At 53.5% G+C, this 21,537-nt stretch overlaps 46 non-coding genes across 46 annotated transcripts; 22 read left to right on the top strand and 24 right to left on the bottom strand.

Annotated features, from left to right (window-relative positions):
* Positions 1-24: 24 nt before the first annotated feature.
* TRNAM-CAU (transfer RNA methionine (anticodon CAU)) lies at positions 25-97 on the bottom strand. Its single transcript has one exon. It is a non-coding gene; the product is annotated as a tRNA-Met (tRNA).
* Positions 98-553: 456 nt separating this feature from the next.
* On the top strand, positions 554-625 carry TRNAE-UUC (transfer RNA glutamic acid (anticodon UUC)). The gene has a single exon. It is a non-coding gene; the product is annotated as a tRNA-Glu (tRNA).
* A 343-nt stretch (positions 626-968) lies between these two features.
* On the bottom strand, positions 969-1,041 carry TRNAT-CGU (transfer RNA threonine (anticodon CGU)). The gene has a single exon. It is a non-coding gene; the product is annotated as a tRNA-Thr (tRNA).
* A 411-nt stretch (positions 1,042-1,452) lies between these two features.
* On the top strand, positions 1,453-1,524 carry TRNAE-CUC (transfer RNA glutamic acid (anticodon CUC)). Its single transcript has one exon. It is a non-coding gene; the product is annotated as a tRNA-Glu (tRNA).
* Positions 1,525-1,858: 334 nt separating this feature from the next.
* TRNAM-CAU (transfer RNA methionine (anticodon CAU)) lies at positions 1,859-1,931 on the bottom strand. The gene has a single exon. It is a non-coding gene; the product is annotated as a tRNA-Met (tRNA).
* Positions 1,932-2,387: 456 nt separating this feature from the next.
* On the top strand, positions 2,388-2,459 carry TRNAE-UUC (transfer RNA glutamic acid (anticodon UUC)). Its single transcript has one exon. It is a non-coding gene; the product is annotated as a tRNA-Glu (tRNA).
* Positions 2,460-2,802: 343 nt separating this feature from the next.
* TRNAT-CGU (transfer RNA threonine (anticodon CGU)) lies at positions 2,803-2,875 on the bottom strand. The gene has a single exon. It is a non-coding gene; the product is annotated as a tRNA-Thr (tRNA).
* Positions 2,876-3,286: 411 nt separating this feature from the next.
* TRNAE-CUC (transfer RNA glutamic acid (anticodon CUC)) lies at positions 3,287-3,358 on the top strand. Its single transcript has one exon. It is a non-coding gene; the product is annotated as a tRNA-Glu (tRNA).
* A 334-nt stretch (positions 3,359-3,692) lies between these two features.
* TRNAM-CAU (transfer RNA methionine (anticodon CAU)) lies at positions 3,693-3,765 on the bottom strand. The gene has a single exon. It is a non-coding gene; the product is annotated as a tRNA-Met (tRNA).
* A 456-nt stretch (positions 3,766-4,221) lies between these two features.
* TRNAE-UUC (transfer RNA glutamic acid (anticodon UUC)) lies at positions 4,222-4,293 on the top strand. The gene has a single exon. It is a non-coding gene; the product is annotated as a tRNA-Glu (tRNA).
* A 343-nt stretch (positions 4,294-4,636) lies between these two features.
* Positions 4,637-4,709, bottom strand: TRNAT-CGU (transfer RNA threonine (anticodon CGU)). The gene has a single exon. It is a non-coding gene; the product is annotated as a tRNA-Thr (tRNA).
* A 411-nt stretch (positions 4,710-5,120) lies between these two features.
* TRNAE-CUC (transfer RNA glutamic acid (anticodon CUC)) lies at positions 5,121-5,192 on the top strand. The gene has a single exon. It is a non-coding gene; the product is annotated as a tRNA-Glu (tRNA).
* Positions 5,193-5,526: 334 nt separating this feature from the next.
* Positions 5,527-5,599, bottom strand: TRNAM-CAU (transfer RNA methionine (anticodon CAU)). The gene has a single exon. It is a non-coding gene; the product is annotated as a tRNA-Met (tRNA).
* Positions 5,600-6,055: 456 nt separating this feature from the next.
* On the top strand, positions 6,056-6,127 carry TRNAE-UUC (transfer RNA glutamic acid (anticodon UUC)). The gene has a single exon. It is a non-coding gene; the product is annotated as a tRNA-Glu (tRNA).
* A 343-nt stretch (positions 6,128-6,470) lies between these two features.
* On the bottom strand, positions 6,471-6,543 carry TRNAT-CGU (transfer RNA threonine (anticodon CGU)). Its single transcript has one exon. It is a non-coding gene; the product is annotated as a tRNA-Thr (tRNA).
* Positions 6,544-6,954: 411 nt separating this feature from the next.
* TRNAE-CUC (transfer RNA glutamic acid (anticodon CUC)) lies at positions 6,955-7,026 on the top strand. The gene has a single exon. It is a non-coding gene; the product is annotated as a tRNA-Glu (tRNA).
* Positions 7,027-7,360: 334 nt separating this feature from the next.
* TRNAM-CAU (transfer RNA methionine (anticodon CAU)) lies at positions 7,361-7,433 on the bottom strand. Its single transcript has one exon. It is a non-coding gene; the product is annotated as a tRNA-Met (tRNA).
* Positions 7,434-7,889: 456 nt separating this feature from the next.
* On the top strand, positions 7,890-7,961 carry TRNAE-UUC (transfer RNA glutamic acid (anticodon UUC)). The gene has a single exon. It is a non-coding gene; the product is annotated as a tRNA-Glu (tRNA).
* Positions 7,962-8,304: 343 nt separating this feature from the next.
* On the bottom strand, positions 8,305-8,377 carry TRNAT-CGU (transfer RNA threonine (anticodon CGU)). The gene has a single exon. It is a non-coding gene; the product is annotated as a tRNA-Thr (tRNA).
* A 411-nt stretch (positions 8,378-8,788) lies between these two features.
* Positions 8,789-8,860, top strand: TRNAE-CUC (transfer RNA glutamic acid (anticodon CUC)). The gene has a single exon. It is a non-coding gene; the product is annotated as a tRNA-Glu (tRNA).
* Positions 8,861-9,194: 334 nt separating this feature from the next.
* Positions 9,195-9,267, bottom strand: TRNAM-CAU (transfer RNA methionine (anticodon CAU)). The gene has a single exon. It is a non-coding gene; the product is annotated as a tRNA-Met (tRNA).
* Positions 9,268-9,723: 456 nt separating this feature from the next.
* On the top strand, positions 9,724-9,795 carry TRNAE-UUC (transfer RNA glutamic acid (anticodon UUC)). The gene has a single exon. It is a non-coding gene; the product is annotated as a tRNA-Glu (tRNA).
* Positions 9,796-10,138: 343 nt separating this feature from the next.
* Positions 10,139-10,211, bottom strand: TRNAT-CGU (transfer RNA threonine (anticodon CGU)). Its single transcript has one exon. It is a non-coding gene; the product is annotated as a tRNA-Thr (tRNA).
* Positions 10,212-10,622: 411 nt separating this feature from the next.
* Positions 10,623-10,694, top strand: TRNAE-CUC (transfer RNA glutamic acid (anticodon CUC)). Its single transcript has one exon. It is a non-coding gene; the product is annotated as a tRNA-Glu (tRNA).
* A 334-nt stretch (positions 10,695-11,028) lies between these two features.
* On the bottom strand, positions 11,029-11,101 carry TRNAM-CAU (transfer RNA methionine (anticodon CAU)). Its single transcript has one exon. It is a non-coding gene; the product is annotated as a tRNA-Met (tRNA).
* Positions 11,102-11,557: 456 nt separating this feature from the next.
* On the top strand, positions 11,558-11,629 carry TRNAE-UUC (transfer RNA glutamic acid (anticodon UUC)). Its single transcript has one exon. It is a non-coding gene; the product is annotated as a tRNA-Glu (tRNA).
* Positions 11,630-11,972: 343 nt separating this feature from the next.
* Positions 11,973-12,045, bottom strand: TRNAT-CGU (transfer RNA threonine (anticodon CGU)). The gene has a single exon. It is a non-coding gene; the product is annotated as a tRNA-Thr (tRNA).
* A 411-nt stretch (positions 12,046-12,456) lies between these two features.
* On the top strand, positions 12,457-12,528 carry TRNAE-CUC (transfer RNA glutamic acid (anticodon CUC)). The gene has a single exon. It is a non-coding gene; the product is annotated as a tRNA-Glu (tRNA).
* A 334-nt stretch (positions 12,529-12,862) lies between these two features.
* Positions 12,863-12,935, bottom strand: TRNAM-CAU (transfer RNA methionine (anticodon CAU)). Its single transcript has one exon. It is a non-coding gene; the product is annotated as a tRNA-Met (tRNA).
* A 456-nt stretch (positions 12,936-13,391) lies between these two features.
* Positions 13,392-13,463, top strand: TRNAE-UUC (transfer RNA glutamic acid (anticodon UUC)). Its single transcript has one exon. It is a non-coding gene; the product is annotated as a tRNA-Glu (tRNA).
* Positions 13,464-13,806: 343 nt separating this feature from the next.
* On the bottom strand, positions 13,807-13,879 carry TRNAT-CGU (transfer RNA threonine (anticodon CGU)). The gene has a single exon. It is a non-coding gene; the product is annotated as a tRNA-Thr (tRNA).
* A 411-nt stretch (positions 13,880-14,290) lies between these two features.
* On the top strand, positions 14,291-14,362 carry TRNAE-CUC (transfer RNA glutamic acid (anticodon CUC)). The gene has a single exon. It is a non-coding gene; the product is annotated as a tRNA-Glu (tRNA).
* A 334-nt stretch (positions 14,363-14,696) lies between these two features.
* TRNAM-CAU (transfer RNA methionine (anticodon CAU)) lies at positions 14,697-14,769 on the bottom strand. Its single transcript has one exon. It is a non-coding gene; the product is annotated as a tRNA-Met (tRNA).
* Positions 14,770-15,225: 456 nt separating this feature from the next.
* Positions 15,226-15,297, top strand: TRNAE-UUC (transfer RNA glutamic acid (anticodon UUC)). Its single transcript has one exon. It is a non-coding gene; the product is annotated as a tRNA-Glu (tRNA).
* Positions 15,298-15,640: 343 nt separating this feature from the next.
* Positions 15,641-15,713, bottom strand: TRNAT-CGU (transfer RNA threonine (anticodon CGU)). Its single transcript has one exon. It is a non-coding gene; the product is annotated as a tRNA-Thr (tRNA).
* An 808-nt stretch (positions 15,714-16,521) lies between these two features.
* Positions 16,522-16,594, bottom strand: TRNAM-CAU (transfer RNA methionine (anticodon CAU)). The gene has a single exon. It is a non-coding gene; the product is annotated as a tRNA-Met (tRNA).
* Positions 16,595-17,050: 456 nt separating this feature from the next.
* TRNAE-UUC (transfer RNA glutamic acid (anticodon UUC)) lies at positions 17,051-17,122 on the top strand. Its single transcript has one exon. It is a non-coding gene; the product is annotated as a tRNA-Glu (tRNA).
* Positions 17,123-17,465: 343 nt separating this feature from the next.
* On the bottom strand, positions 17,466-17,538 carry TRNAT-CGU (transfer RNA threonine (anticodon CGU)). Its single transcript has one exon. It is a non-coding gene; the product is annotated as a tRNA-Thr (tRNA).
* A 411-nt stretch (positions 17,539-17,949) lies between these two features.
* On the top strand, positions 17,950-18,021 carry TRNAE-CUC (transfer RNA glutamic acid (anticodon CUC)). Its single transcript has one exon. It is a non-coding gene; the product is annotated as a tRNA-Glu (tRNA).
* Positions 18,022-18,355: 334 nt separating this feature from the next.
* Positions 18,356-18,428, bottom strand: TRNAM-CAU (transfer RNA methionine (anticodon CAU)). The gene has a single exon. It is a non-coding gene; the product is annotated as a tRNA-Met (tRNA).
* Positions 18,429-18,884: 456 nt separating this feature from the next.
* Positions 18,885-18,956, top strand: TRNAE-UUC (transfer RNA glutamic acid (anticodon UUC)). Its single transcript has one exon. It is a non-coding gene; the product is annotated as a tRNA-Glu (tRNA).
* A 344-nt stretch (positions 18,957-19,300) lies between these two features.
* Positions 19,301-19,373, bottom strand: TRNAT-CGU (transfer RNA threonine (anticodon CGU)). The gene has a single exon. It is a non-coding gene; the product is annotated as a tRNA-Thr (tRNA).
* A 411-nt stretch (positions 19,374-19,784) lies between these two features.
* Positions 19,785-19,856, top strand: TRNAE-CUC (transfer RNA glutamic acid (anticodon CUC)). The gene has a single exon. It is a non-coding gene; the product is annotated as a tRNA-Glu (tRNA).
* A 334-nt stretch (positions 19,857-20,190) lies between these two features.
* On the bottom strand, positions 20,191-20,263 carry TRNAM-CAU (transfer RNA methionine (anticodon CAU)). The gene has a single exon. It is a non-coding gene; the product is annotated as a tRNA-Met (tRNA).
* A 456-nt stretch (positions 20,264-20,719) lies between these two features.
* TRNAE-UUC (transfer RNA glutamic acid (anticodon UUC)) lies at positions 20,720-20,791 on the top strand. Its single transcript has one exon. It is a non-coding gene; the product is annotated as a tRNA-Glu (tRNA).
* A 343-nt stretch (positions 20,792-21,134) lies between these two features.
* On the bottom strand, positions 21,135-21,207 carry TRNAT-CGU (transfer RNA threonine (anticodon CGU)). Its single transcript has one exon. It is a non-coding gene; the product is annotated as a tRNA-Thr (tRNA).
* Positions 21,208-21,537: the final 330 nt, after the last annotated feature.

The following is a 21,537-nucleotide window of genomic DNA, read 5'->3' as shown; positions in this document are numbered from 1 at the left end:
GACAGAAAAATCTCGTGACAAAAGTGCCCCGTGTGAGGATCGAACTCACGACCTTCAGATTATGAGACTGACGCGCTACCTACTGCGCTAACGAGGCAACCGGAAGCGAGTCTGTCAGCAGAACCCAGAGCATCGACTCGGCGCCGCTGAAAGATAGGTTAGGGTCAACTGAGGGTCACCTGAATCAAACGGCGTTTCCCCGTTGTGACTGGGTGCCTCTCTTGCCGAGATATGGCTGTTTTTCTCAATATGGAAATGAGCTCTTTGGCGGAATGAGGGCGTTGCCGCTCAACACTTTGGAGCAACGGCACCGCCCTGGTCGCTCCAGGGAGCTCTTTTGCATATAAGACAAAAACAGCCATATCTGGGCAACGGAGGCACCCCTTCAGCAGGAGAAAACGCTGTTTGACTCAGGCGACCCTAACCTATCTGTCGGCGGGGCTGGGTTGATATGCCGGGTTCTGGTGACAGGCTCCCTCTAAGCGTGACGTAAAAGTAGAGTACTCAAAGCCAGGAAACTTTTTCGATAACTAGCTCAGCCTCACACCACAGTTCCCATATGGTCTAGCGGTTAGGATTCCTGGTTTTCACCCAGGCGGCCCGGGTTCGACTCCCGGTATGGGAATGAGCTTTTTTCTAAACTTGCACCAATCCTGAAACCGCATTGCGGCGTTAAAGCATTTGGGTCGGAGATGCTGTCGGCGGGCGGCCACAAACGCCCAAGACCGCTTTTAGCTCTTCCTTCCTTCGGCACAACACCCCAGTTTGGCTTCATAGATCAAAACGTTCCCAAAGTTCCCATCTCTCCCTTCTAACTCCAAGGTGTCCAGGGAAGGGACTCAAAGACCTCCTGTATCCCCTCTGTCAGCTTGGCTCCCCTTACCGTTTCATCGTTAACGTTTGGGTCCGCAGTGGCGACGGACTGTGGCTTTCGGGGCAAGAGGGATAGAAAAAGCTTGCAACAATTTTGCCCCGTGTCAGGATTGAACTCACGACCTTCAGATTACGAGACTGACACGCTACCTACTGCGCTAACGAGGCGACCGGAGGTGAACCTGTCAGCAGAACCCAGGGCATTGACTCCACCCCCGCTGAAAGATAGTTTATGGTCACCTGAATCAAACAGTGCATCCCCCTTGTGACTGGGTGCCTCCCTTGCCGAGATATGGCTGTTTTTGTCAAGATGGAAATGAGCTCTTTGGAGGAATGAGCTCCCTGGTCGCTCCAGGGAGCTCTTTTGCGTATCGACAAAAACAGCCATATCTGGGCAACGGAGGCACCTCTTCAGCAGGGAAAAACGCTGTTTGATTCAGGCGACCTTAACCTATCTGTCGGCGGGGCTGGGTTGATATGCCGGGATCTGGTGACAGGCTCGCTCTGAGCGTGACGTAAAAGTAGAGTACTCAAAGCCAGAAAACTTTTTCGATTACTAGCTCAGCCCCACACCATGGTTCCCATATGGTCTAGCGGTTAGGATTCCTGGTTCTCACCCAGGCGGCCCGGGTTCGACTCCCGGTATGGGAATGAGCCTTTTTCTAGACTTACACCAATCCAGAAACCGCGTTGCAGCGTTAAAGTCTTTGGGTCGGACCTGCTGTCGGCGGGCGGCCGCAAACGCCAAAGACCGCTTTTAGCCCTTCCTTCCTTCGGCACAAGACCCCAGTATGGCTTCATAGCTCAAAACGTTCTCATCTCTCCCTTCCAACTCCAAGGTGTCCAGGGAAGGGACTCAAAGACCCCCTGTATCCCCTCTGTCAGCTTGGCTCCCCTTAGTGTTTCATCGGTAACGTTTGGGTCCGCAGTGGCGAAGGACTGTGGTTATCGGGGCAAGAGGGAGAGAAAAATCTCGTGACAAAAGTGCCGCGTGTGAGGATCGAACTCACGACCTTCAGATTATGAGACTGACGCGCTACCTACTGCGCTAACGAGGCAACCGGAACCGAGACTGTCAGCAGAACCCAGAGCATCGACTCGGCGCCGCTGAAAGATAGGTTAGGGTCAACTGAGGGTCACCTGAATCAAACGGCGTTTCCCCGTTGTGACTGGGTGCCTCTCTTGCCAAGATATGGCTGTTTTTCTCAATATGGAAATGAGCTCTTTGGCGGAATGAGGGCGTTGCCGCTCAACACTTTGGAGCAACGGCACCGCCCTGGTCGCTCCAGGGAGCTCTTTTGCGTATAAGACAAAAACAGCCATATCTGGGCAACGGAGGCACCCCTTCAGCAGGAGAAAACGCTGTTTGACTCAGGCGACCCTAACCTATCTGTCGGCGGGGCTGGGTTGATATGCCGGGTTCTGGTGACAGGCTCCCTCTAAGCGTGACGTAAAAGTAGAGTACTCAAAGCCAGGAAACTTTTTCGATAACTAGCTCAGCCTCACACCACAGTTCCCATATGGTCTAGCGGTTAGGATTCCTGGTTTTCACCCAGGCGGCCCGGGTTCGACTCCCGGTATGGGAATGAGCTTTTTTCTAAACTTGCACCAATCCTGAAACCGCATTGCGGCGTTAAAGCATTTGGGTCGGAGATGCTGTCGGCGGGCGGCCACAAACGCCCAAGACCGCTTTTAGCTCTTCCTTCCTTCGGCACAACACCCCAGTTTGGCTTCATAGATCAAAACGTTCCCAAAGTTCCCATCTCTCCCTTCTAACTCCAAGGTGTCCAGGGAAGGGACTCAAAGACCTCCTGTATCCCCTCTGTCAGCTTGGCTCCCCTTACCGTTTCATCGTTAACGTTTGGGTCCGCAGTGGCGACGGACTGTGGCTTTCGGGGCAAGAGGGATAGAAAAAGCTTGCGACAAATTTGCCCCGTGTCAGGATTGAACTCACGACCTTCAGATTACGAGACTGACACGCTACCTACTGCGCTAACGAGGCGACCGGAGGTGAACCTGTCAGCAGAACCCAGGGCATTGACTCCACCCCCGCTGAAAGATAGTTTATGGTCACCTGAATCAAACAGTGCATCCCCCTTGTGACTGGGTGCCTCCCTTGCCGAGATATGGCTGTTTTTGTCAAGATGGAAATGAGCTCTTTGGAGGAATGAGCTCCCTGGTCGCTCCAGGGAGCTCTTTTGCGTATCGACAAAAACAGCCATATCTGGGCAACGGAGGCACCTCTTCAGCAGGGAAAAACGCTGTTTGATTCAGGCGACCTTAACCTATCTGTCGGCGGGGCTGGGTTGATATGCCGGGATCTGGTGACAGGCTCGCTCTGAGCGTGACGTAAAAGTAGAGTACTCAAAGCCAGAAAACTTTTTCGATTACTAGCTCAGCCCCACACCATGGTTCCCATATGGTCTAGTGGTTAGGATTCCTGGTTCTCACCCAGGCGGCCCGGGTTCGACTCCCGGTATGGGAATGAGCCTTTTTCTAGACTTACACCAATCCAGAAACCGCGTTGCAGCGTTAAAGTCTTTGGGTCGGACCTGCTGTCGGCGGGCGGCCGCAAACGCCAAAGACCGCTTTTAGCCCTTCCTTCCTTCGGCACAAGACCCCAGTATGGCTTCATAGCTCAAAACGTTCTCATCTCTCCCTTCCAACTCCAAGGTGTCCAGGGAAGGGACTCAAAGACCCCCTGTATCCCCTCTGTCAGCTTGGCTCCCCTTAGTGTTTCATCGGTAACGTTTGGGTCCGCAGTGGCGAAGGACTGTGGTTATCGGGGCAAGAGGGAGAGAAAAATCTCGTGACAAAAGTGCCGCGTGTGAGGATCGAACTCACGACCTTCAGATTATGAGACTGACGCGCTACCTACTGCGCTAACGAGGCAACCGGAAGCGAGACTGTCAGCAGAACCCAGAGCATCGACTCGGCGCCGCTGAAAGATAGGTTAGGGTCAACTGAGGGTCACCTGAATCAAACGGCGTTTCCCCGTTGTGACTGGGTGCCTCTCTTGCCGAGATATGGCTGTTTTTCTCAATATGGAAATGAGCTCTTTGGCGGAATGAGGTCGTTGCCGCTCAACACTTTGGAGCAACAGCACCGCCCTGGTCGCTCCAGGGAGCTCTTTTGCGTATAAGACAAAAACAGCCATATCTGGGCAACGGAGGCACCCCTTCAGCAGGAGAAAACGCTGTTTGACTCAGGCGACCCTAACCTATCTGTCGGCGGGGCTGGGTTGATATGCCGGGTTATGGTGACAGGCTCCCTCTAAGCGTGACGTAAAAGTAGAGTACTCAAAGCCAGGAAACTTTTTCGATAACTAGCTCAGCCTCACACCACAGTTCCCATATGGTCTAGCGGTTAGGATTCCTGGTTTTCACCCAGGCGGCCCGGGTTCGACTCCCGGTATGGGAATGAGCTTTTTTCTAAACTTGCACCAATCCTGAAACCGCATTGCGGCGTTAAAGCATTTGGGTCGGAGATGCTGTCGGCGGGCGGCCACAAACGCCCAAGACCGCTTTTAGCTCTTCCTTCCTTCGGCACAACACCCCAGTTTGGCTTCATAGATCAAAACATTCCCAAAGTTCCCATCTCTCCCTTCTAACTCCAAGGTGTCCAGGGAAGGGACTCAAAGACCTCCTGTATCCCCTCTGTCAGCTTGGCTCCCCTTACCGTTTCATCGTTAACGTTTGGGTCCGCAGTGGCGACGGACTGTGGCTTTCGGGGCAAGAGGGATAGAAAAAGCTTGCGACAATTTTGCCCCGTGTCAGGATTGAACTCACGACCTTCAGATTACGAGACTGACACGCTACCTACTGCGCTAACGAGGCGACCGGAGGTGAACCTGCCAGCAGAACCCAGGGCATTGACTCCACCCCCGCTGAAAGATAGTTTATGGTCACCTGAATCAAACAGTGCATCCCCCTTGTGACTGGGTGCCTCCCTTGCCGAGATATGGCTGTTTTTGTCAAGATGGAAATGAGCTCTTTGGAGGAATGAGCTCCCTGGTCGCTCCAGGGAGCTCTTTTGCGTATCGACAAAAACAGCCATATCTGGGCAACGGAGGCACCTCTTCAGCAGGGAAAAACGCTGTTTGATTCAGGCGACCTTAACCTATCTGTCGGCGGGGCTGGGTTGATATGCCGGGATCTGGTGACAGGCTCGCTCTGAGCGTGACGTAAAAGTAGAGTACTCAAAGCCAGAAAACTTTTTCGATTACTAGCTCTGCCCCACACCATGGTTCCCATATGGTCTAGCGGTTAGGATTCCTGGTTCTCACCCAGGCGGCCCGGGTTCGACTCCCGGTATGGGAATGAGCCTTTTTCTAGACTTACACCAATCCAGAAACCGCGTTGCAGCGTTAAAGTCTTTGGGTCGGACCTGCTGTCGGCGGGCGGCCGCAAACGCCAAAGACCGCTTTTAGCCCTTCCTTCCTTCGGCACAAGACCCCAGTATGGCTTCATAGCTCAAAACGTTCTCATCTTTCCCTTCCAACTCCAAGGTGTCCAGGGAAGGGACTCAAAGACCCCCTGTATCCCCTCTGTCAGCTTGGCTCCCCTTAGTGTTTCATCGGTAACGTTTGGGTCCGCAGTGGCGAAGGACTGTGGTTATCGGGGCAAGAGGGAGAGAAAAATCTCGTGACAAAAGTGCCCCGTGTGAGGATCGAACTCACGACCTTCAGATTATGAGACTGACGCGCTACCTACTGCGCTAACGAGGAAACCGGAAGCGACTCGGTCAGCAGAACCCAGAGCATCGACTCGGCGCCGCTGAAAGATAGGTTAGGGTCAACTGAGGGTCACCTGAATCAAACGGCGTTTCCCCGTTGTGACTGGGTGCCTCTCTTGCCGAGATATGGCTGTTTTTCTCAATATGGAAATGAGCTCTTTGGCGGAATGAGGGCGTTGCCGCTCAACACTTTGGAGCAACAGCACCGCCCTGGTCGCTCCAGGGAGCTCTTTTGCGTATAAGACAAAAACAGCCATATCTGGGCAACGGAGGCACCCCTTCAGCAGGAGAAAACGCTGTTTGACTCAGGCGACCCTAACCTATCTGTCGGCGGGGCTGGGTTGATATGCCGGGTTATGGTGACAGGCTCCCTCTAAGCGTGACGTAAAAGTAGAGTACTCAAAGCCAGGAAACTTTTTCGATAACTAGCTCAGCCTCACACCACAGTTCACATATGGTCTAGCGGTTAGGATTCCTGGTTTTCACCCAGGCGGCCTGGGTTCGACTCCCGGTTTGGGAATGAGCTTTTTTCTAAACTTGCACCAATCCTGAAACCGCATTGCGGCGTTAAAGCACTTGGGTCGGAGATGCTGTCGGCGGGCGGCCACAAACGCCCAAGACCGCTTTTAGCTCTTCCTTCCTTCGGCACAACACCCCAGTTTGGCTTCATAGATCAAAACGTTCCCAAAGTTCCCATCTCTCCCTTCTAACTCCAAGGTGTCCAGGGAAGGGACTCAAAGACCTCCTGTATCCCCTCTGTCAGCTTGGCTCCCCTTACCGTTTCATCGTTAACGTTTGGGTCCGCAGTGGCGACGGACTGTGGCTTTCGGGGCAAGAGGGATAGAAAAAGCTTGCGACAATTTTGCCCCGTGTGAGGATTGAACTCACGACCTTCAGATTACGAGACTGACACGCTACCTACTGCGCTAACGAGGCGACCGGAGGTGAACCTGTCAGCAGAACCCAGGGCATTGACTCCACCACCGCTGAAAGATAGGTTATGGTCACCTGAATCAAACAGTGCATCCCCCTTGTGACTGGGTGCCTCCCTTGCCGAGATATGGCTGTTTTTGTCAAGATGGAAATGAGCTCTTTGGAGGAATGAGCTCCCTGGTCGCTCCAGGGAGCTCTTTTGCGTATCGACAAAAACAGCCATATCTGGGCAACGGAGGCACCTCTTCAGCAGGGAAAAACGCTGTTTGATTCAGGCGACCTTAACCTATCTGTCGGCGGGGCTGGGTTGATATGCCGGGATCTGGTGACAGGCTCGCTCTGAGCGTGACGTAAAAGTAGAGTACTCAAAGCCAGAAAACTTTTTCGATTACTAGCTCAGCCCCACCCCATGGTTCCCATATGGTCTAGCGGTTAGGATTCCTGGTTCTCACCCAGGCGGCCCGGGTTCGACTCCCGGTATGGGAATGAGCCTTTTTCTAGACTTACACCAATCCAGAAACCGCGTTGCAGCGTTAAAGTCTTTGGGTCGGACCTGCTGTCAGCGGGCGGCCGCAAACGCCAAAGACCGCTTTTAGCCCTTCCTTCCTTCGGCACAAGACCCCAGTATGGCTTCATAGCTCAAAACGTTCTCATCTCTCCCTTCCAACTCCAAGGTGTCCAGGGAAGGGACTCAAAGACCCCCTGTATCCCCTCTGTCAGCTTGGCTCCCCTTAGTGTTTCATCGGTAACGTTTGGGTCCGCAGTGGCGAAGGACTGTGGTTATCGGGGCAAGAGGGAGAGAAAAATCTCGTGACAAAAGTGCCCCGTGTGAGGATCGAACTCACGACCTTCAGATTATGAGACTGACGCGCTACCTACTGCGCTAACGAGGCAACCGGAAGCGAGTCTGTCAGCAGAACCCAGAGCATCGACTCGGCGCCGCTGAAAGATAGGTTAGGGTCAACTGAGGGTCACCTGAATCAAACGGCGTTTCCCCGTTGTGACTGGGTGCCTCTCTTGCCGAGATATGGCTGTTTTTCTCAATATGGAAATGAGCTCTTTGGCGGAATGAGGGCGTTGCCGCTCAACACTTTGGAGCAACGGCACCGCCCTGGTCGCTCCAGGGAGCTCTTTTGCGTATAAGACAAAAACAGCCATATCTGGGCAACGGAGGCACCCCTTCAGCAGGAGAAAACGCTGTTTGACTCAGGCGACCCTAACCTATCTGTCGGCGGGGCTGGGTTGATATGCCGGGTTATGGTGACAGGCTCCCTCTAAGCGTGACGTAAAAGTAGAGTACTCAAAGCCAGGAAACTTTTTCGATAACTAGCTCAGCCTCACACCACAGTTCCCATATGGTCTAGCGGTTAGGATTCCTGGTTTTCACCCAGGCGGCCCGGGTTCGACTCCCGGTATGGGAATGAGCTTTTTTCTAAACTTGCACCAATCCTGAAACCGCATTGCGGCGTTAAAGCATTTGGGTCGGAGATGCTGTCGGCGGGCGGCCACAAACGCCCAAGACCGCTTTTAGCTCTTCCTTCCTTCGGCACAACACCCCAGTTTGGCTTCATAGATCAAAACGTTCCCAAAGTTCCCATCTCTCCCTTCTAACTCCAAGGTGTCCAGGGAAGGGACTCAAAGACCTCCTGTATCCCCTCTGTCAGCTTGGCTCCCCTTACCGTTTCATCGTTAACGTTTGGGTCCGCAGTGGCGACGGACTGTGGCTTTCGGGGCAAGAGGGATAGAAAAAGCTTGCGACAATTTTGCCCCGTGTCAGGATTGAACTCACGACCTTCAGATTACGAGACTGACACGCTACCTACTGCGCTAACGAGGCGACCGGAGGTGAACCTGCCAGCAGAACCCAGGGCATTGACTCCACCCCCGCTGAAAGATAGTTTATGGTCACCTGAATCAAACAGTGCATCCCCCTTGTGACTGGGTGCCTCCCTTGCCGAGATATGGCTGTTTTTGTCAAGATGGAAATGAGCTCTTTGGAGGAATGAGCTCCCTGGTCGCTCCAGGGAGCTCTTTTGCGTATCGACAAAAACAGCCATATCTGGGCAACGGAGGCACCTCTTCAGCAGGGAAAAACGCTGTTTGATTCAGGCGACCTTAACCTATCTGTCGGCGGGGCTGGGTTGATATGCCGGGATCTGGTGACAGGCTCGCTCTGAGCGTGACGTAAAAGTAGAGTACTCAAAGCCAGAAAACTTTTTCGATTACTAGCTCTGCCCCACACCATGGTTCCCATATGGTCTAGCGGTTAGGATTCCTGGTTCTCACCCAGGCGGCCCGGGTTCGACTCCCGGTATGGGAATGAGCCTTTTTCTAGACTTACACCAATCCAGAAACCGCGTTGCAGCGTTAAAGTCTTTGGGTCGGACCTGCTGTCGGCGGGCGGCCGCAAACGCCAAAGACCGCTTTTAGCCCTTCCTTCCTTCGGCACAAGACCCCAGTATGGCTTCATAGCTCAAAACGTTCTCATCTTTCCCTTCCAACTCCAAGGTGTCCAGGGAAGGGACTCAAAGACCCCCTGTATCCCCTCTGTCAGCTTGGCTCCCCTTAGTGTTTCATCGGTAACGTTTGGGTCCGCAGTGGCGAAGGACTGTGGTTATCGGGGCAAGAGGGAGAGAAAAATCTCGTGACAAAAGTGCCCCGTGTGAGGATCGAACTCACGACCTTCAGATTATGAGACTGACGCGCTACCTACTGCGCTAACGAGGAAACCGGAAGCGACTCTGTCAGCAGAACCCAGAGCATCGACTCGGCGCCGCTGAAAGATAGGTTAGGGTCAACTGAGGGTCACCTGAATCAAACGGCGTTTCCCCGTTGTGACTGGGTGCCTCTCTTGCCGAGATATGGCTGTTTTTCTCAATATGGAAATGAGCTCTTTGGCGGAATGAGGGCGTTGCCGCTCAACACTTTGGAGCAACAGCACCGCCCTGGTCGCTCCTGGGAGCTCTTTTGCGTATAAGACAAAAACAGCCATATCTGGGCAACGGAGGCACCCCTTCAGCAGGAGAAAACGCTGTTTGACTCAGGCGACCCTAACCTATCTGTCGGCGGGGCTGGGTTGATATGCCGGGTTATGGTGACAGGCTCCCTCTAAGCGTGACGTAAAAGTAGAGTACTCAAAGCCAGGAAACTTTTTCGATAACTAGCTCAGCCTCACACCACAGTTCCCATATGGTCTAGCGGTTAGGATTCCTGGTTTTCACCCAGGCGGCCTGGGTTCGACTCCCGGTTTGGGAATGAGCTTTTTTCTAAACTTGCACCAATCCTGAAACCGCATTGCGGCGTTAAAGCACTTGGGTCGGAGATGCTGTCGGCGGGCGGCCACAAACGCCCAAGACCGCTTTTAGCTCTTCCTTCCTTCGGCACAACACCCCAGTTTGGCTTCATAGATCAAAACATTCCCAAAGTTCCCATCTCTCCCTTCTAACTCCAAGGTGTCCAGGGAAGGGACTCAAAGACCTCCTGTATCCCCTCTGTCAGCTTGGCTCCCCTTACCGTTTCATCGTTAACGTTTGGGTCCGCAGTGGCGACGGACTGTGGCTTTCGGGGCAAGAGGGATAGAAAAAGCTTGCGACAATTTTGCCCCGTGTGAGGATTGAACTCACGACCTTCAGATTACGAGACTGACACGCTACCTACTGCGCTAACGAGGCGACCGGAGGTGAACCTGTCAGCAGAACCCAGGGCATTGACTCCACCACCGCTGAAAGATAGGTTATGGTCACCTGAATCAAACAGTGCATCCCCCTTGTGACTGGGTGCCTCCCTTGCCGAGATATGGCTGTTTTTGTCAAGATGGAAATGAGCTCTTTGGAGGAATGAGCTCCCTGGTCGCTCCAGGGAGCTCTTTTGCGTATCGACAAAAACAGCCATATCTGGGCAACGGAGGCACCTCTTCAGCAGGGAAAAACGCTGTTTGATTCAGGCGACCTTAACCTATCTGTCGGCGGGGCTGGGTTGATATGCCGGGATCTGGTGACAGGCTCGCTCTGAGCGTGACGTAAAAGTAGAGTACTCAAAGCCAGAAAACTTTTTCGATTACTAGCTCAGCCCCACCCCATGGTTCCCATATGGTCTAGCGGTTAGGATTCCTGGTTCTCACCCAGGCGGCCCGGGTTCGACTCCCGGTATGAGAATGAGCCTTTTTCTAGACTTACACCAATCCAGAAACCGCGTTGCAGCGTTAAAGTCTTTGGGTCGGACCTGCTGTCGGCGGGCGGCCGCAAACGCCAAAGACCGCTTTTAGCCCTTACTTCCTTCGGCACAAGACCCCAGTATGGCTTCATAGCTCAAAACGTTCTCATCTCTCCCTTCCAACTCCAAGGTGTCCAGGGAAGGGACTCAAAGACCCCCTGTATCCCCTCTGTCAGCTTGGCTCCCCTTAGTGTTTCATCGGTAACGTTTGGGTCCGCAGTGGCGAAGGACTGTGGTTATCGGGGCAAGAGGGAGAGAAAAATCTCGTGACAAAAGTGCCGCGTGTGAGGATCGAACTCACGACCTTCAGATTATGAGACTGCCGCGCTACCTACTGCGCTAACGAGGCAACCGGAAGCGAGACTGTCAGCAGAACCCAGAGCATCGACTCGGCGCCGCTGAAAGATAGGTTAGGGTCAACTGAGGGTCACCTGAATCAAACGGCGTTTCCCCGTTGTGACTGGGTGCCTCTCTTGCCGAGATATGGCTGTTTTTCTCAATATGGAAATGAGCTCTTTGGCGGAATGAGGGCGTTGCCGCTCAACACTTTGGAGCAACGGCACCGCCCTGGTCGCTCCAGGGAGCTCTTTTGCGTATAAGACAAAAACAGCCATATCTGGGCAACGGAGGCACCCCTTCAGCAGGAGAAAACGCTGTTTGACTCAGGCGACCCTAACCTATCTGTCGGCGGGGCTGGGTTGATATGCCGGGTTCTGGTGACAGGCTCCCTCTAAGCGTGACGTAAAAGTAGAGTACTCAAAGCCAGGAAACTTTTTCGATAACTAGCTCAGCCTCACACCACAGTTCCCATATGGTCTAGCGGTTAGGATTCCTGGTTTTCACCCAGGCGGCCCGGGTTCGACTCCCGGTATGGGAATGAGCTTTTTTCTAAACTTGCACCAATCCTGAAACCGCATTGCGGCGTTAAAGCATTTGGGTCGGAGATGCTGTCGGCGGGCGGCTATAAACGCCCAAGACCGCTTTTAGCTCTTCCTTCCTTCGGCACAACACCCCAGTTTGGCTTCATAGATCAAAACGTTCCCAAAGTTCCCATCTCTCCCTTCTAACTCCAAGGTGTCCAGGGAAGGGACTCAAAGACCTCCTGTATCCCCTCTGTCAGCTTGGCTCCCCTTACCGTTTCATCGTTAACGTTTGGGTCCGCAGTGGCGACGGACTGTGGCTTTCGGGGCAAGAGGGATAGAAAAAGCTTGCGACAATTTTGCCCCGTGTCAGGATTGAACTCACGACCTTCAGATTACGAGACTGACACGCTACCTACTGCGCTAACGAGGCGACCGGAGGTGAACCTGTCAGCAGAACCCAGGGCATTGACTCCACCCCCGCTGAAAGATAGTTTATGGTCACCTGAATCAAACAGTGCATCCCCCTTGTGACTGGGTGCCTCCCTTGCCGAGATATGGCTGTTTTTGTCAAGATGGAAATGAGCTCTTTGGAGGAATGAGCTCCCTGGTCGCTCCAGGGAGCTCTTTTGCGTATCGACAAAAACAGCCATATCTGGGCAACGGAGGCACCTCTTCAGCAGGGAAAAACGCTGTTTGATTCAGGCGACCTTAACCTATCTGTCGGCGGGGCTGGGTTGATATGCCGGGATCTGGTGACAGGCTCGCTCTGAGCGTGACGTAAAAGTAGAGTACTCAAAGCCAGAAAACTTTTTCGATTACTAGCTCAGCCCCACCCCATGGTTCCCATATGGTCTAGCGGTTAGGATTCCTGGTTCTCACCCAGGCGGCCCGGGTTCGACTCCCGGTATGAGAATGAGCCTTTTTCTAGACTTACACCAATCCAGAAACCGCGTTGCAGCGTTAAAGTCTTTGGGTCGGACCTGCTGTCGGCGGGCGGCCGCAAACGCCAAAGACCGCTTTTAGCCCTTACTTCCTTCGGCACAAGACCCCAGTATGGCTTCATAGCTCAAAACGTTCTCATCTCTCCCTTCCAACTCCAAGGTGTCCAGGGAAGGGACTCAAAGACCCCCTGTATCCCCTCTGTCAGCTTGGCTCCCCTTAGTGTTTCATCGGTAACGTTTGGGTCCGCAGTGGCGAAGGACTGTGGTTATCGGGGCAAGAGGGAGAGAAAAATCTCGTGACAAAAGTGCCGCGTGTGAGGATCGAACTCACGACCTTCAGATTATGAGACTGCCGCGCTACCTACTGCGCTAACGAGGCAACCGGAAGCGAGACTGTCAGCAGAACCCAGAGCATCGACTCGGCGCCGCTGAAAGATAGGTTAGGGTCAACTGAGGGTCACCTGAATCAAACGGCGTTTCCCCGTTGTGACTGGGTGCCTCTCTTGCCGAGATATGGCTGTTTTTCTCAATATGGAAATGAGCTCTTTGGCGGAATGAGGGCGTTGCCGCTCAACACTTTGGAGCAACGGCACCGCCCTGGTCGCTCCAGGGAGCTCTTTTGCGTATAAGACAAAAACAGCCATATCTGGGCAACGGAGGCACCCCTTCAGCAGGAGAAAACGCTGTTTGACTCAGGCGACCCTAACCTATCTGTCGGCGGGGCTGGGTTGATTTGCCGGGTTCTGGTGACAGGCTCCCTCTAAGCGTGACGTAAAAGTAGAGTACTCAAAGCCAGGAAACGTTTTCGATAACTAGCTCAGCCTCACACCACAGTTCCCATATGGTCTAGCGGTTAGGATTCCTGGTTTTCACCCAGGCGGCCCGGGTTCGACTCCCGGTATGGGAATGAGCTTTTTTCTAAACTTGCACCAATCCTGAAACCGCATTGCGGCGTTAAAGCATTTGGGTCGGAGATGCTGTCGGCGGGCGGCTATAAACGCCCAAGACCGCTTTTAGCTCTTCCTTCCTTCGGCACAACACCCCAGTTTGGCTTCATAGATCAAAACGTTCCCAAAGTTCCCATCTCTCCCTTCTAACTCCAAGGTGTCCAGGGAAGGGACTCAAAGACCTCCTGTATCCCCTCTGTCAGCTTGGCTCCCCTTACCGTTTCACCGTTAACGTTTGGGTCCGCAGTGGCGACGGACTGTGGCTTTCGGGGCAAGAGGGATAGAAAAATCTTGCGACAATTTTGCCCCGTGTCAGGATTGAACTCACGACCTTCAGATTACGAGACTGACACGCTACCTACTGCGCTAACGAGGCGACCAGAGGTGAACCTGTCAGCAGAACCCAGGGCATTGACTCCACCCCCGCTGAAAGATAGTTTATGGTCACCTGAATCAAACAGTGCATCCCCCTTGTGACTGGGTGCCTCCCTTGCCGAGATATGGCTGTTTTTGTCAAGATGGAAATGAGCTCTTTGGAGGAATGAGCTCCCTGGTCGCTCCAGGGAGCTCTTTTGCGTATCGACAAAAACAGCCATATCTGGGCAACGGAGGCACCTCTTCAGCAGGGAAAAACGCTGTTTGATTCAGGCGACCTTAACCTATCTGTCGGCGGGGCTGGGTTGATATGCCGGGATCTGGTGACAGGCTCGCTCTGAGCGTGACGTAAAAGTAGAGTACTCAAAGCCAGAAAACTTTTTCGATTACTAGCTCTGCCCCACACCATGGTTCCCATATGGTCTAGCGGTTAGGATTCCTGGTTCTCACCCAGGCGGCCCGGGTTCGACTCCCGGTATGGGAATGAGCCTTTTTCTAGACTTACACCAATCCAGAAACCGCGTTGCAGCGTTAAAGTCTTTGGGTCGGACCTGCTGTCGGCGGGCGGCCGCAAACGCCAAAGACCGCTTTTAGCCCTTCCTTCCTTCGGCACAAGACCCCAGTATGGCTTCATAGCTCAAAACGTTCTCATCTTTCCCTTCCAACTCCAAGGTGTCCAGGGAAGGGACTCAAAGACCCCCTGTATCCCCTCTGTCAGCTTGGCTCCCCTTAGTGTTTCATCGGTAACGTTTGGGTCCGCAGTGGCGAAGGACTGTGGTTATCGGGGCAAGAGGGAGAGAAAAATCTCGTGACAAAAGTGCCCCGTGTGAGGATCGAACTCACGACCTTCAGATTATGAGACTGACGCGCTACCTACTGCGCTAACGAGGAAACCGGAAGCGACTCTGTCAGCAGAACCCAGAGCATCGACTCGGCGCCGCTGAAAGATAGGTTAGGGTCAACTGAGGGTCACCTGAATCAAACGGCGTTTCCCCGTTGTGACTGGGTGCCTCTCTTGCCGAGATATGGCTGTTTTTCTCAATATGGAAATCAGCTCTTTGGCGGAATGAGGGCGTTGCCGCTCAACACTTTGGAGCAACAGCACCGCCCTGGTCGCTCCTGGGAGCTCTTTTGCGTATAAGACAAAAACAGCCATATCTGGGCAACGGAGGCACCCCTTCAGCAGGAGAAAACGCTGTTTGACTCAGGCGACCCTAACCTATCTGTCGGCGGGGCTGGGTTGATATGCCGGGTTATGGTGACAGGCTCCCTCTAAGCGTGACGTAAAAGTAGAGTACTCAAAGCCAGGAAACTTTTTCGATAACTAGCTCAGCCTCACACCACAGTTCCCATATGGTCTAGCGGTTAGGATTCCTGGTTTTCACCCAGGCGGCCTGGGTTCGACTCCCGGTTTGGGAATGAGCTTTTTTCTAAACTTGCACCAATCCTGAAACCGCATTGCGGCGTTAAAGCACTTGGGTCGGAGATGCTGTCGGCGGGCGGCCACAAACGCCCAAGACCGCTTTTAGCTCTTCCTTCCTTCGGCACAACACCCCAGTTTGGCTTCATAGATCAAAACGTTCCCAAAGTTCCCATCTCTCCCTTCTAACTCCAAGGTGTCCAGGGAAGGGACTCAAAGACCTCCTGTATCCCCTCTGTCAGCTTGGCTCCCCTTACCGTTTCATCGTTAACGTTTGGGTCCGCAGTGGCGACGGACTGTGGCTTTCGGGGCAAGAGGGATAGAAAAAGCTTGCGACAATTTTGCCCCGTGTGAGGATTGAACTCACGACCTTCAGATTACGAGACTGACACGCTACCTACTGCGCTAACGAGGCGACCGGAGGTGAACCTGTCAGCAGAACCCAGGGCATTGACTCCACCACCGCTGAAAGATAGGTTATGGTCACCTGAATCAAACAGTGCATCCCCCTTGTGACTGGGTGCCTCCCTTGCCGAGATATGGCTGTTTTTGTCAAGATGGAAATGAGCTCTTTGGAGGAATGAGCTCCCTGGTCGCTCCAGGGAGCTCTTTTGCGTATCGACAAAAACAGCCATATCTGGGCAACGGAGGCACCTCTTCAGCAGGGAAAAACGCTGTTTGATTCAGGCGACCTTAACCTATCTGTCGGCAGGGCTGGGTTGATATGCCGGGATCTGGTGACAGGCTCGCTCTGAGCGTGACGTAAAAGTAGAGTACTCAAAGCCAGAAAACTTTTTCGATTACTAGCTCAGCCCCACACCATGGTTCCCATATGGTCTAGCGGTTAGGATTCCCGGTTCTGGCCCGGGTTCGACTCCCGGTATGGGAATGAGCCTTTTTCTAGACTTACACCAATCCAGAAACCGCGTTGCAGCGTTAAAGTCTTTGGGTCGGACCTGCTGTCGGCGGGCGGCCGCAAACGCCAAAGACCGCTTTTAGCCCTTCCTTCCTTCGGCACAAGACCCCAGTATGGCTTCATAGCTCAAAACGTTCTCATCTCTCCCTTCCAACTCCAAGGTGTCCAGGGAAGGGACTCAAAGACCCCCTGTATCCCCTCTGTCAGCTTGGCTCCCCTTAGTGTTTCATCGGTAACGTTTGGGTCCGCAGTGGCGAGGGACTGTGGTTATCGGGGCAAGAGGGAGAGAAAAATCTCGTGACAAAAGTGCCGCGTGTGAGGATCGAACTCACGACCTTCAGATTATGAGACTGCCGCGCTACCTACTGCGCTAACGAGGCAACCGGAAGCGAGACTGTCAGCAGAACCCAGAGCATCGACTCGGCGCCGCTGAAAGATAGGTTAGGGTCAACTGAGGGTCACCTGAATCAAACGGCGTTTCCCCGTTGTGACTGGGTGCCTCTCTTGCCGAGATATGGCTGTTTTTCTCAATATGGAAATGAGCTCTTTGGCGGAATGAGGGCGTTGCCGCTCAACACTTTGGAGCAACGGCACCGCCCTGGTCGCTCCAGGGAGCTCTTTTGCGTATAAGACAAAAACAGCCATATCTGGGCAACGGAGGCACCCCTTCAGCAGGAGAAAACGCTGTTTGACTCAGGCGACCCTAACCTATCTGTCGGCGGGGCTGGGTTGATATGCCGGGTTCTGGTGACAGGCTCCCTCTAAGCGTGACGTAAAAGTAGAGTACTCAAAGCCAGGAAACTTTTTCGATAACTAGCTCAGCCTCACACCACAGTTCCCATATGGTCTAGCGGTTAGGATTCCTGGTTTTCACCCAGGCAGCCCGGGTTCGACTCCCGGTATGGGAATGAGCTTTTTTCTAAACTTGCACCAATCCTGAAACCGCATTGCGGCGTTAAAGCACTTGGGTCGGAGATGCTGTCGGCGGGCGGCCACAAACGCCCAAGACCGCTTTTAGCTCTTCCTTCCTTCGGCACAACACCCCAGTTTGGCTTCATAGATCAAAACGTTCCCAAAGTTCCCATCTCTCCCTTCTAACTCCAAGGTGTCCAGGGAAGGGACTCAAAGACCTCCTGTATCCCCTCTGTCAGCTTGGCTCCCCTTACCGTTTCATCGTTAACGTTTGGGTCCGCAGTGGCGACGGACTGTGGCTTTCGGGGCAAGAGGGATAGAAAAAGCTTGCGACAATTTTGCCCCGTGTCAGGATTGAACTCACGACCTTCAGATTACGAGACTGACACGCTACCTACTGCGCTAACGAGGCGACCGGAGGTGAACCTGTCAGCAGAACCCAGGGCATTGACTCCACCACCGCTGAAAGATAGGTTATGGTCACCTGAATCAAACAGTGCATCCCCCTTGTGACTGGGTGCCTCCCTTGCCGAGATATGGCTGTTTTTGTCAAGATGGAAATGAGCTCTTTGGAGGAATGAGCTCCCTGGTCGCTCCAGGGAGCTCTTTTGCGTATCGACAAAAACAGCCATATCTGGGCAACGGAGGCACCTCTTCAGCAGGGAAAAACGCTGTTTGATTCAGGCGACCTTAACCTATCTGTCGGCGGGGCTGGGTTGATATGCCGGGATCTGGTGACAGGCTCGCTCTGAGCGTGACGTAAAAGTAGAGTACTCAAAGCCAGAAAACTTTTTCGATTACTAGCTCAGCCCCACCCCATGGTTCCCATATGGTCTAGCGGTTAGGATTCCTGGTTCTCACCCAGGCGGCCCGGGTTCGACTCCCGGTATGGGAATGAGCCTTTTTCTAGACTTACACCAATCCAGAAACCGCGTTGCAGCGTTAAAGTCTTTGGGTCGGACCTGCTGTCGGCGGGCGGCCGCAAACGCCAAAGACCGCTTTTAGCCCTTACTTCCTTCGGCACAAGACCCCAGTATGGCTTCATAGCTCAAAACGTTCTCATCTCTCCCTTCCAACTCCAAGGTGTCCAGGGAAGGGACTCAAAGACCCCCTGTATCCCCTCTGTCAGCTTGGCTCCCCTTAGTGTTTCATCGGTAACGTTTGGGTCCGCAGTGGCGAAGGACTGTGGTTATCGGGGCAAGAGGGAGAGAAAAATCTTGTGACAAAAGTGCCGCGTGTGAGGATCGAACTCACGACCTTCAGATTATGAGACTGACGCGCTACCTACTGCGCTAACGAGGCAACCGGAAGCGAGCCTGTCAGCAGAACCCAGAGCATCGACTCGGCGCCGCTGAAAGATAGGTTAGGGTCAACTGAGGGTCACCTGAATCAAACGGCGTTTCCCCGTTGTGACTGGGTGCCTCTCTTGCCGAGATATGGCTGTTTTTCTCAATATGGAAATGAGCTCTTTGGCGGAATGAGGGCGTTGCCGCTCAACACTTTGGAGCAACAGCACCGCCCTGGTCGCTCCAGGGAGCTCTTTTGCGTATAAGACAAAAACAGCCATATCTGGGCAACGGAGGCACCCCTTCAGCAGGAGAAAACGCTGTTTGACTCAGGCAACCCTAACCTATCTGTCGGCGGGGCTGGGTTGATATGCCGGGTTCTGGTGACAGGCTCCCTCTAAGCGTGACGTAAAAGTAGAGTACTCAAAGCCAGGAAACTTTTTCGATAACTAGCTCAGCCTCACACCACAGTTCCCATATGGTCTAGCGGTTAGGATTCCTGGTTTTCACCCAGGCGGCCTGGGTTCGACTCCCGGTATGGGAATGAGCTTTTTTTCTAAACTTGCACCAATCCTGAAACCGCATTGCGGCGTTAAAGCACTTGGGTCGGAGATGCTGTCGGCGGGCGGCCACAAACGCCCAAGACCGCTTTTAGCTCTTCCTTCCTTCGGCACAACACCCCAGTTTGGCTTCATAGATCAAAACGTTCCCAAAGTTCCCATCTCTCCCTTCTAACTCCAAGGTGTCCAGGGAAGGGACTCAAAGACCTCCTGTATCCCCTCTGTCAGCTTGGCTCCCCTTACCGTTTCATCGTTAACGTTTGGGTCCGCAGTGGCGACGGACTGTGGCTTTCGGGGCAAGAGGGATAGAAAAAGCTTGCGACAATTTTGCCCCGTGTCAGGATTGAACTCACGACCTTCAGATTACGAGACTGACACGCTACCTACTGCGCTAACGAGGCGACCGGAGGTGGACCTGTCAGCAGAACCCAGGGCATTGACTCCACCACCGCTGAAAGATAGGTTATGGTCACCTGAATCAAACAGTGCATCCCCCTTGTGACTGGGTGCCTCCCTTGCCGAGATATGGCTGTTTTTGTCAAGATGGAAATGAGCTCTTTGGAGGAATGAGCTCCCTGGTCGCTCCAGGGAGCTCTTTTGCGTATCGACAAAAACAGCCATATCTGGGCAACGGAGGCACCTCTTCAGCAGGGAAAAACGCTGTTTGATTCAGGCGACCTTAACCTATCTGTCGGCGGGGCTGGGTTGATATGCCGGGATCTGGTGACAGGCTCGCTCTGAGCGTGACGTAAAAGTAGAGTACTCAAAGCCAGAAAACTTTTTTGATTACTAGCTCAGCCCCACCCCATGGTTCCCATATGGTCTAGCGGTTAGGATTCCTGGTTCTCACCCAGGCGGCCCGGGTTCGACTCCCGGAATGGGAATGAGCCTTTTTCTAGACTTACACCAATCCAGAAACCGCGTTGCAGCGTTAATGTCTTTGGGTCGGACCTGCTGTCGGCGGGCGGCCGCAAACGCCAAAGACCGCTTTTAGCCCTTCCTTCCTTCGGCACAAGACCCCAGTATGGCTTCATAGCTCAAAACGTTCTCATCTCTCCCTTCCAACTCCAAGGTGTCCAGGGAAGGGACTCAAAGACCCCCTGTATCCCCTCTGTCAGCTTGGCTCCCCTTAGTGTTTCATCGGTAACGTTTGGGTCCGCAGTGGCGAAGGACTGTGGTTATCGGGGCAAGAGGGAGAGAAAAATCTCGTGACAAAAGTGCCGCGTGTGAGGATCGAACTCACGACCTTCAGATTATGAGACTGACGCGCTACCTACTGCGCTAACGAGGCAACCGGAAGCGAGACTGTCAGCAGAACCCAGAGCATCGACTCGGCGCCGCTGAAAGATAGGTTAGGGTCAACTGAGGGTCACCTGAATCAAACGGCGTTTCCCCGTTGTGACTGGGTGCCTCTCTTGCCGAGATATGGCTGTTTTTCTCAATATGGAAATGAGCTCTTTGGCGGAATGAGGGCGTTGCCGCTCAACACTTTGGAGCAACGGCACCGCATTGGTCGCTCCAGGGAGCTCTTTTGCGTATAAGACAAAAACAGCCATATCTGGGCAACGGAGGCACCCCTTCAGCAGGAGAAAACGCTGTTTGACTCAGGCGACCCTAACCTATCTGTCGGCGGGGCTGGGTTGATATGCCGGGTTCTGGTGACAGGCTCCCTCTAAGCGTGACGTAAAAGTAGAGTACTCAAAGCCAGGAAACTTTTTCGATAACTAGCTCAGCCTCACACCACAGTTCCCATATGGTCTAGCGGTTAGGATTCCTGGTTTTCACCCAGGCGGCCCGGGTTCGACTCCCGGTATGGGAATGAGCTTTTTTCTAAACTTGCACCAATCCTGAAACCGCATTGCGGCGTTAAAGCATTTGGGGCGGAGATGCTGTCGGCGGGCGGCCACAAACGCCCAAGACCGCTTTTAGCTCTTCCTTCCTTCGGCACAACACCCCAGTTTGGCTTCATAGATCAAAACGTTCCCAAAGTTCCCATCTCTCCCTTCTAACTCCAAGGTGTCCAGGGAAGGGACTCAAAGACCTCCTGTATCCCCTCTGTCAGCTTGGCTCCCCTTACCGTTTCATCGTTAACGTTTGGGTCCGCAGTGGCGACGGACTGTGGCTTTCGGGGCAAGAGGGATAGAAAAAGCTTGCGACAATTTTGCCCCGTGTCAGGATTGAACTCACGACCTTCAGATTACGAGACTGACACGCTACCTACTGCGCTAACGAGGCGACCGGAGGTGGACCTGTCAGCAGAACCCAGGGCATTGACTCCACCACCGCTGAAAGATAGGTTATGGTCACCTGAATCAAACAGTGCATCCCCCTTGTGACTGGGTGCCTCCCTTGCCGAGATATGGCTGTTTTTGTCAAGATGGAAATGAGCTCTTTGGAGGAATGAGCTCCCTGGTCGCTCCAGGGAGCTCTTTTGCGTATCGACAAAAACAGCCATATCTGGGCAACGGAGGCACCTCTTCAGCAGGGAAAAACGCTGTTTGATTCGGGCGACCTTAACCTATCTGTCGGCGGGGCTGGGTTGATATGCCGGGATCTGGTGACAGG

Source organism: Leptodactylus fuscus, chromosome 5 (assembly GCF_031893055.1).
Source record: "Leptodactylus fuscus isolate aLepFus1 chromosome 5, aLepFus1.hap2, whole genome shotgun sequence".
In the NCBI taxonomy this organism is placed as follows: domain Eukaryota; kingdom Metazoa; phylum Chordata; class Amphibia; order Anura; family Leptodactylidae; genus Leptodactylus; species Leptodactylus fuscus.
The sequence above is the reverse complement of the archived record's forward strand: the minus strand, read 5'-3'. Positions and strand labels throughout refer to the sequence as shown.